Genomic DNA, 10,670 nt, shown 5'->3' with positions numbered 1-10,670 from the left:
TCCACGTCAGGCCGCTGGCAAAATAATCAAATGAGCCAGGCACCGCTGCGATTGAAACTGACACAATCAATCCCATTATCACATGTGATGTAAGTCGATGGAGAGGCAGCAGAGGGGAAAGTACCGTAACCAAAACCGACAGTAACCAAAACCGAGTATGGAAGAGACACAGAGGACGTATTCAGGTCAACACACGTCTGCAGCCTCATAACGCCAAGTCTTCATGATCTGATCTAAGACATCTAGTCGAAATGACAAGGGCTGCTGAAATGTCATAACCTTACATTTTTTAAATAAAGAGATAATAATTGGGCTCTATCAATCGTTTTTTTTAGAATATGTCAACTAGTGAAAAATTCCTATTGCAACTTCCAGGTGCCCAGGTTGAAGTCTTCAAATTGTATACCAAGAGAATGAATCAAAATATATTCATTTTGCTCTCTCTTACTTTGAAATAAGCTTTGTCAATAAAATATTGTCTATAGTAGATGCATTTTCTGCCGAGCGACTAATCATTTAATGCTTTCAGATCTCGTTAATGCACATCTCATCAATATTACCAAAGGAGTGTTTTGTTTCATTTTCAGACTGAAAATGCATTTAAACCATAAAGAATAGAAGAAAAAAATCTGACAATGATAAAATGGTAAAGCAACAAAATGATCAACGAAGGAACAGGAACACAATCTACAGGAGCAAAAGATGTATTTCTACTGTAGACTACAACACAGTTCAAATGTTTTTCATGGAAAATGAATGTCTGTGTAATCAAAATTTTTATCATCCTCTACCAACCTTTTTTATCCTATCACAATACAAATATAGTCTGACCTGAGTTGACAATTATGTGGCCATTAAATCACAATTCAGACCAGATCATTGCCAATCAGTTGCGAGGCTTTTTCACAGTTTAATGTCTTCTGCTGCAGCACAGATGCTGCGGGGAGGACTGTAATTAACATCAGAGGCAATGCACTTCAGATAAACCGCACACATCCTTTTTGCAGCAGCGATGTATAAAGAGAAAAGTCCATTTTGGTAGGTTTAAATTTTATGGGTGAAAGATGCTGCATTGGCTTACATAGTCAGAGTCTACACGTTTATACCAGTTGCTGCAGTTCAAGGAAAGAGATAATCTTCTTGCACTTAACGAACAAATAAAGCACTTAGTACATGGATTAGGTTTGAATGAGGTCAGAATATTCAAACAAATAAAGCACCAAGACGCATTTCATTTACTAATCCTTGCATTTTCATTCCATAATCCTTTCTTAGTAGTCTTTTATCGTGAAGGTCTCTTGTTTTGGAAGAGGGGACGCTCTTTTGTGCTGAACAGATATTTTCAGATCATCAGTGAGATTCATGCGACAGCCCCTATTAGTCATCTTTAAAGACATTTCTGAGCTGAACTTGGCTATGTTTTTTGGTATCAGCTTCAACAAACAACAATCTTATCCTCCCATGATCACGGTTTCCAGTCCCTTAAATCAATATTAGAGTGAGTTCTAGTGCTCATGTTTATAAATTAATGTATATAATTAACATGCCAAAAGATGCAGTTTAATTGCTCTCCTCACAAGCAGCAAGGATTAAACAAGTGTCATTATGACTTCACTCAGATGCTATCGCAGTCATTTCCCTCTTCGTTAGTGCCTCTTGTATCCATTCACTTCTAATTACAGTCTAATATTTTTTTTCCAAATAAATATATATTATGTATACTCATTCTATACAGCTGTACAAGGACAGTTCTATATAAATATGTAGTTAAGAATAACCAGAATTAAAACTAAAAGCAACTATGTTAGGACTCTATAGCACTTCCCTCATTCGTCCGACAGTGGAATATTAACACCACTAATATTGTAAAATCTTTCACAGCCCTTTAACAGCAGCAGCACCAGCTCCATTAACATTCCAGATTTATTTGAAGAGAAACAAAAACACCATTACTGTGCTTGTCCAATTTAGTGCACAAACAGACATATACAGTATGTTACTTTACAAACACAGAGGGTAAGATATAAACAGTTCATGCTCAAAAACATGCACCACTTTCTAAGCCAAAAATGTAATTAAAGCCACTGAGTGCAGATTTGGATAATTCTTGACTTTTGTGTCCCCTAGTGGTGGCATCAAAAACACAAAGAAAGGAAGACAAAAATGCATAATGCTACACACTGATGGACTGAAAGTCACACAAACTACGCTAATTTGTTCTCTATCTATCTATCTATCTATCTATCTATCTATCTATCTATCTATCTATAATATTTAATCATAATACAATATATACCTTGTATAGCAAACCCAAGATGCTTACTACTGCTCTGTGAGCCTGCTAGTACAAGATGACATACAGCATAAATCTTAAGGGACCGTATTGATGTTCTGGCCTAAAGAGGAGAACACAGTATACAGTTTCAAATCTCAATGTTTTTGCTGTCCCTAAAGAAGTTTAAAAGCATTACCATCATTTGTTTTGTGAAAATTATGATCTACCAATCCTACAAACTTGTAGTGATGTAAATAAAACAACTGTGAATTATTTATTTTCCGACAACCCTAAGGATGTTCTCTCTGGTGCGCTTTCACTTTCTTAATCCAGCCCGACTCGACCCCAGAACTCCTGTGGCTTCAAGTGACATCGGAGTCAATCAACCGGTGGTCTCTCCAGCACCTTTGCTCATATTGTGACAACAAGGCTGACTTCCAAGGCTCAGTGAAATGACCAATGAAAGGGAGAGGAGAGAGAGAGCGGCTCCATCAGTCCCTCTGATAGGACCAATCTTATTTTGAGGTACTTAATGTGCACGGTTGTTCTGACTGGTGTAATTACAGAATAATCATTTCCTATTGTTTCTACTTGTGGATGATGTTCCATGATGACGACATTTATGCACATATCAGGTTAATTTCAGGTGTGTTGACACCCATTTACTGTTGCCATGGGCACCCTGCTTATGCACATCAAACTTTACAGTACAGTGTAGTCATACCAACAATTGAATGCATACAAAGGCTTTCATTCTCTCTGTAACGGTTTATACATTATGCTCAGTCTGATCATTCCCAGATTAGTGATACAATCTTCTACACTATCTAAATAACCCCAAGATCCCTCTCTTTACTGTTATGCTGAAATCACTTTGATCTAAGGTTAGATATTCAGACTGCACTACCAGCGGACACTTTAATCTCTTAATAATATCATGAAACATAATCCTTTGATATTTCATCAAAATAACAGACTATATGCTTAATCTAAAAAAATCTTATTTTGATAATAAAAACTGCGATTGCCATATTCTTCAAAGATTTAACAGCAACAATTGCCCCTTGGGCGTGTCTTTCTTTCTTTGCTACCAACAGAGGAAAAGGAGACAAAGGGAAAAAAGTGGGAATTAGGAGGTCCACTCTGAGTCCAGAACATAATCCTGCTCATCAGTCATTTCAGAGAAGTGTTAACCGTCTGAGTCATGTTAGAACGGGAAGACAGTGGACTATAATGCATCTCTTAGTAAGAATTAATGAGCAGTCCAAAATAAACAAATGTTTTTCCATTGTGTGTGTGTGTGGCTGTAGGCTTCCTCCTAGGTGACCGGTCTCAAAGTGTGATCCAAGCTCTCAAACTACTGATTGACATAATGGCTGCTGTCAGCAAAGCAATGCTATAAAAACACAAACCCTAGAGCTCACACCCTTCTTACTATTCATAGTGGCAGTCAGGGTGTGTTTGTGTGCACGCATGTGTGTCCTGGAACCACATCTGCGATGGGCACAACCAAAGTCACCTCTGAGTCTGTGCCACAGTGTAGACATCAGCAATAACCCCCTTTAAAATGTTAAAGTGGACATTTTTTACTTCCACAACTGCTGCACCCTGTTCAATCCAAGTCACATTTTTGGGGAAATGTACATGTGTGCACAAAACACACATGCAGAAAACACCCACAGAGTAGATTTACACAGACAACTAGAAGCAAACAAATCCAGACAGCTGCAACATTTCAGGGTTAATCTAAGCAACAGGAAGAATAAACTGAAAATATGGCATATTTGATTGCATACATTTATACACAAGTTCAACTGAGTTAAGGACAAACACGCAGGACAAACACACACCTATACTGCCACAGACATAGAAACAAAAGAAATATAGCATGTGCACTGACTAGACAATAATAGATTAAGTGCATGTTAGACTCTGAAGCCCAAAGTGATATAATCAGTCACAGACAGCTCTATTTTCTTTACATCTAACCCTCTCTCCCGTCAACCCCTCCCTCTAACCCTGCAGTGGAATGTGAAGTGTTTAGCTCTGTCAAGCTGCAAGGCGTGTCCAAACCTTGTTAATACAGGCCTCTGTTCACTAGGGATCACAGCCAAGCAGATGCCGGCATAATGCATTACTCCCCTAACAAGATTCAACACACTTTTGCAAGATGGTGGTTTGGGTATTCTAAGAAGTGTTTGACACTTTCCAGCTCTCAAAATGTTTGATGATGCTGTGCAGAGCAGGAAAACACAACAAAGTGCAGGATGGAGCTGGAAGTACCGCTCAACAGCTGTCCTCTGTCCTGATCATAACTCCTTCCTTAAGGTTTTATCATATTTATTTAACTTTTAATAAGCTTGGGAAGATCCTCTGGGCAAGCATGCCCTTTTGCAGCAATATCCGCTTACACGCTCATCCAGTAATGCACATTACCACCGTAGGGCCACCTTATGCAGACTGACCCAAATCTTTTATTTATGATCATCTATTGGACAACTGAAATGACTAGAGGCCGAGTCCCTCACACATGGATGTTTCAAGTTTTTGAGGCCAGGGGAAGCAGAAAGGGGATATAAAAGGAAATGTCAAAATAGCATAGAGACCAAATGTTTTAACTCTGGCCTTAAATTCAGATATTTTAAAGTAAACTGATCCAGGATGACAGGTCTGGTGATACATCATCAGTATTTGCGAATCATTTTTGGCATTCATTGGAACTTGGCAAACGGGAGCAGCAGATGGTTGAGGAGTAGCACCATTTTGACATAGTGTCAGGTAATTTATTAAACACTACAAAAAGCTGATATACGTGTTTAATTTTGAAATCTCCAGCTTTCTGGCACTCCACGTAGGCTGACAAAAACACAACTAAGAATTTTATGCAACACCTCATCCTGGTGTGAATATGAGCCTCAGCATTAGCTCGGGGCAAAAAAAAAAAAAAAAAAAAAAAATCACACACCTCCAGAGCAAAAGTGCCCAATGCATGCGTGATATACATAAATCATACTATTAGTCAGCAAAACTCAAGGGGGCAAGAAAGTGGAGCAGTTAAAAAATGATCTCAAAGGTAAAATGCAAACAGCCCCTGAAGGTATGTTAGCCCAGAGAAAAGAAAATAGCTAAAGTAAGAAGAGAGGGAAAGAGGAAGAGACAAACAACATAGAAGGTAGCAAACAAACGATTCACATTTTCTTTCTACTCGGACGTTCGGCCCTCAGGCCATCTGAGGAAAGTTCAGTGAATTTCCCAGATTGAAAGGAGCAATACTTGCAGTATACGAAATAAAGAGAGTGCACCCAACATAACAGACAGACACAGATAGGAAAGACAGGAGCAGACAAGCAGAAAGTAAACCCTGCATGAGGAGACTCCCCTTTAAGAAGACATTATGGGAAATAAGCTTATTGGCTTTCTAGCTGAGCGTTACAAGAGAACATAATGCCACAAATATGAAGATACAGCGGGCAGCTTGCTAGCTTAGCTTAGCAAAGCATAAAGACTAGAAGCAGGGTTTGTGTTTGTTTTTAAGAATATTACCAAACATTTAAGCCAGAAAAAAACAGCAGGGTTTGTACATTTTTGTTAAAAGAGCCTAAGAGTCCATTTCATTTATTGTTTTGATGTGTGATTTTATTTATTTATAATATCTTAATATTTTTCCTCACATTCCAATTCTAATGTCTGAATATAAGAATGAATAAATTTTCTTGCATTAGTATGTTATTATATTAAATATTATAATGCATGACAGTGATTTATCACTAATTCACTTTAATAAAGATACCAGCATGCATGCTTTTCTTGATATTATTACCACAAAGTGTGGGGGCACAATATAAAAACTTCACTTTCTTTAACTCAAAGATCAGAAAAAAGAAACCCTCTAAGTCACACGTAGCCTGCGCGCTGAATCAACATTCAGTTTTCTGTTTTGAAGTCTGCAGCATACAGATGTGCAACACTCTACAGCCCTAATTAGTGTCATTGGTCGTAAAGTAGCAACCACAACTACTCATGAAGAGGCAGGGAGACGCAGCCTACTCGTCTTTCTCCCACATAAATCCAAGTATAATGCACACAGGTAGGAACTGGATGTCCTCGCAGCAGCTGCACAGCGGTGGTGTGCGAAGTTAACTCCTCACCAATGTGACTTTGAAAGCATCATCCCTGAGTTCATCTTAAAATAGGATGGTAAACCACATGTGAACAAGAGGAAATGCAGGAAACCTAACTGATCGCTGCAGCAAACAGATAGTACAACAATGTTTTTAAATCATCCAGGCCCTCTTCTGTGGGTGTAATCTTAAATCCATCTAGGATTCTGTGTGTGTGTGTGTGCGTGCGTGCGTGCGTGTGTGTGTTAATGCCACAAGAACCAAATGCAAGGTCATGTTTACAAAAGAAAGCGAGAGCAGTTGCCATGCCTACAACATGCATGTGCACACAGAGAGGCTTACGGCTGAACAAACGCATGCCGCTAGGCTAAGCAGCCTGACTCGCCAGCATTGCAGCATTCTACGGCAGCCCAGAGGTCAAAAAGCTCAACATGTAAGCTGCTCTCCCTGCCTACACACTCTTGCCACTGGTAAATATTTAATCAGTCCTGGAAACACTCAACACCAAGGCTGCGTGGAGCTCTCCTTGTGATTAACACACACATGTACAGAAAGCCAAAGATGCACTGCCATGTGGAAGTTCGTGATTTTAGGATATAAACAGATTAGCAGTAATTTGGCGGTATATTGGATCACAATTCACAGAGAGCTACATGAATGTGTGTGTGTGTGTGTTGGCATCTGCTTCACACACACACACATCATTCCAGAGTGTGTCTCTGAAGTGCTGAGTTATTCTGCCACTTCCTCCTTTTTGGTTTCCTGCATGCCGGGTCTTTCTTCAGTCACAAAGCTCTGAATTGTTTGACTGCGTTTGTGTGCTCGACTGACTGACTGACTGACTGACTGACTGACTGACTGGAGGGAGAACTATGCAGGGGGGCAGCCTACTGTTTCCTCTCCTCTCGCTCTCCTGAGGTCCTCCTATGGCGTTTGCTCCCCCTCTCCATTCCCTGTCTCTCTCTCTCTCTCGCTCTTGACAAGTCCCTCGCTCCCTTCTCCCCCTCCGCTGTGCACTCTCATCACTCGGTCAGTAAAGCACAAATACCAGTCGCTCAGCATCTAGCTCCAGTAAAAAGACATTATCTTCATTAGGAAGTACAACAAAATGTCACTGACACCACTGGAAAAGGCATTACCTCCTTCTGCCTGCTGCCCTCAGGCTTGGTAGGTGGGAGTTCATACTGAAGTGGGAATCACACCAGCAGAAATAAGACAGACATGAAAGCACACATACAAAAGAAGCAAAACTGCATACTATGTATATTATATTATTGACCACATACAGTGCTTTTATCAACCATTAGTTAACAATGCATGTCGGAGCCCTTTTAGATAACTCAGTGAGGTTTTATTACGAAACCCTCATCTTGTGTATTTGACAAAACAATCTCACAACACAGCTGCAACGACTACTCAATTAATCTATTTTGCAACTTTTTGATAATTAAATCATCGTTTCTGTCATTTTTCAAGCAAATATGCCCACCAATTGCTGCTTGTCTTACATGATATATTAATGAAGTATATTTGGGTTTTGGAATGTGTTTGTGAAACACGCATTTTGAAGACATCACTTTGGGCTTCAAGAAATTTCAAGGAGTTTAATTCAATTTTTTGATACTCTATAGAGTAAACATTTAACAAGAAAATGATTGTCACATGGATTGATAATGAAAATAATCATTACTTGCAGCCCTATGTACAGTAAAGTCCATTTAGCAGCTGTTCTGAAGCTTTTAATCGTATCTGTATCAGCAGAGGGATTTGCCAAGCTATCGTGGAATTGTGGGCTATAAAACGTATACATTATCTTTTTATACTTTACCCAATCATGCATCATAAACAAGGCCACTTAAAGGACATCTCACCCTTAAAAGCTTTAAATTAGATGAAAAGTTAAATTAAATCCACATAATGCAGAATTGAAAGCTATTTCTAAGAAGTTTGTAGTTGGAGGAAAAAATATCAAAATATCAAAATAAACTTTTTGCAACCACTCCTGCAACATAAGCCACTTCCATCATCCATCCATATGCTCAGTTTGTTCTAAACAGTGATATATTGGGCTGTTCATTTTAAAATAACTGTGAAAATGCGCAATACAGTTTCCTAGACACCAACCTTGGGATTTTTGACAAAACACAGTTATACCATTCCTGTCCTAACCCTCATGCAGAGCCCCGCTGAGCCAGAATGTCAACCAGACACTGACATCCCACCTTGTCACATCCAGACACATTATTTCTCATGAATGCCTTGGTTACATTATGCTTTTAATGAATAACACCACAATGGTTCTAGCGGCTGCCTTGTGCTCCCCATTATGTCCATAATAACTGCAAAAGCTGTGTCCTCAGAATGTGTCCTCCATTTTCAGGATCAGAGAAAAATCTGGAATTATCCAATTATATTCCTGCTTTTTCTCTCGCCGGGGTTGGCTGTCTGCTGCTTTGATGTGAAACCATGACAACCAATTCTCCTCACAATGCTGGAATATTACAAGTTCTTGAGGTCAGACAATCATTTTATGTTGTATTAGAGGATGTAATAAAAAGTACAAATCTATGACCTGTAACAAATTGTGAATTAAAGTGCAAGGTTTGTACTGACTACTTTAATAGCCACTGTAAATCAAGATTATTTAATATTTTCATGAAGACAACTAAGATTTAAGATGCATGATTGGGTAAGGAATAAAAAGTAACATTTCACTTGAATCCGTACTATGGCCCATCAGGAACTTCTTAAAGTGGTTGCCACCTTTTGATAGCAATATTTCAAAAGTCTCTGCCAAAGTTTCAGCAGTTTCAATTATTTCACATATTAGATTTCTGTACATGTTCATTTGTGGCTCACTGACTTGAAGTGGGCAGGGCTCAGTTAGAAACAGGTGTTGTAAAATATCCGTGTAACAATCAGGATTTATTTTTTTATTATTTTTTATTTTTATGAGGGTTACATTCTTAATAAATAATGAATAAGGATATATAAATATATACTTTTGATCCTTACATCAAGATTGACAACAAGTATTGTATTTTACGTAGATTAACACATTTTGTTTCTGACTTTCTCTGACACACACACAGACACACACACACAAGTGACTCAGGCTCACTAACAAAGAGAAACACAATTAACAATGAGAGACTATTCTTACTTAATTCAAACTGTCGCTTAGTAAGGCAGGCTAATGACCTTGGTTGGGCATGTTACAACAAGGCTGAATAAATGAGCTCCTGAAAGCCTCATCAGGTCTGTAATCTTTTTCAGTCAGATCAGAGCAGCTGTTGATATCGAGATGCAGCAGATGAGGAAAAGCTATTTACTTATTGATAACTTATTTTCTAACTGATGAATATGGGTTTGCAGAGGGCCGATGATTTCAATCTATTTTCAAAACCAATTCATAAAATGTCCAGGTCTTTTTTTGTTCATGGTTGTCTCTCAATTGGCACTACTCACAAGTGGATTATTTTGTAATGTTTTTGACTGGTGATTGATCAAGTTGGTAAATCCACACATAACTTCCTAATCCAATTAATTCTGTTGGAGAAACTCAATGGGACATCCCCCCAATCAAGCATTTAGTCTCAAATTAAAACAGTCAGGAAATGTTGAAAATCACTTTTTCCCCAAGCATCCAAGATGATTTCTTAAATATCTTAATAATAAATGAAAGATTTACAAATATATTTAAAAACAGGCAAAGCAGCAAATCTTCACAATGGAGAAGATGAGACCAGAAAAGTTATTGGGTTTTTTTTGCTTGAGAAACACATTATTTGATTATGAGAATTGATGCTGATACAGCTGTTTCTTTATAAGAACACCTGTAAAAACAGCAACCAGATCTTACGAAAGAACTGCAAGAGGTCCAAATATGGCTGTTGGCCCGATTCATGTCCTAATGTAAGGTCACTTTTGCCTGCTAGGCTGATATATTTTCACTTCTCCCTGACAGTCCAATGGTAGCAGCTAAACTCTCACTCTTTCTCAAAATTACCTTTCTAAAGCACTTCTGCCTTGGGAACTGAGGCTGTCACATTCATTGCTTCAGCTTTTGAACAAATTGTTCTCCTAGGTATCCTCAATGACAACGAGGTTGATGTGATTTGTTGCAAGAAATAGGCCCATTTCCACACTAGTGTGGGAGTCGATCACTGTGAGCCTGGCTTATTGCCAGGGAGTAAATTGCTGGGTAATATGATCCCCCTGTGATGAGACCGATCAGATGAAGATCCTCTCAGGTGACAGTCTGATCATCCCGT

Source organism: Anoplopoma fimbria, chromosome 15, assembly GCF_027596085.1.
Source record: "Anoplopoma fimbria isolate UVic2021 breed Golden Eagle Sablefish chromosome 15, Afim_UVic_2022, whole genome shotgun sequence".
Taxonomy (NCBI): Eukaryota; Metazoa; Chordata; class Actinopteri; order Perciformes; family Anoplopomatidae; genus Anoplopoma; species Anoplopoma fimbria.
This window is presented reverse-complemented; position numbering follows the sequence as displayed.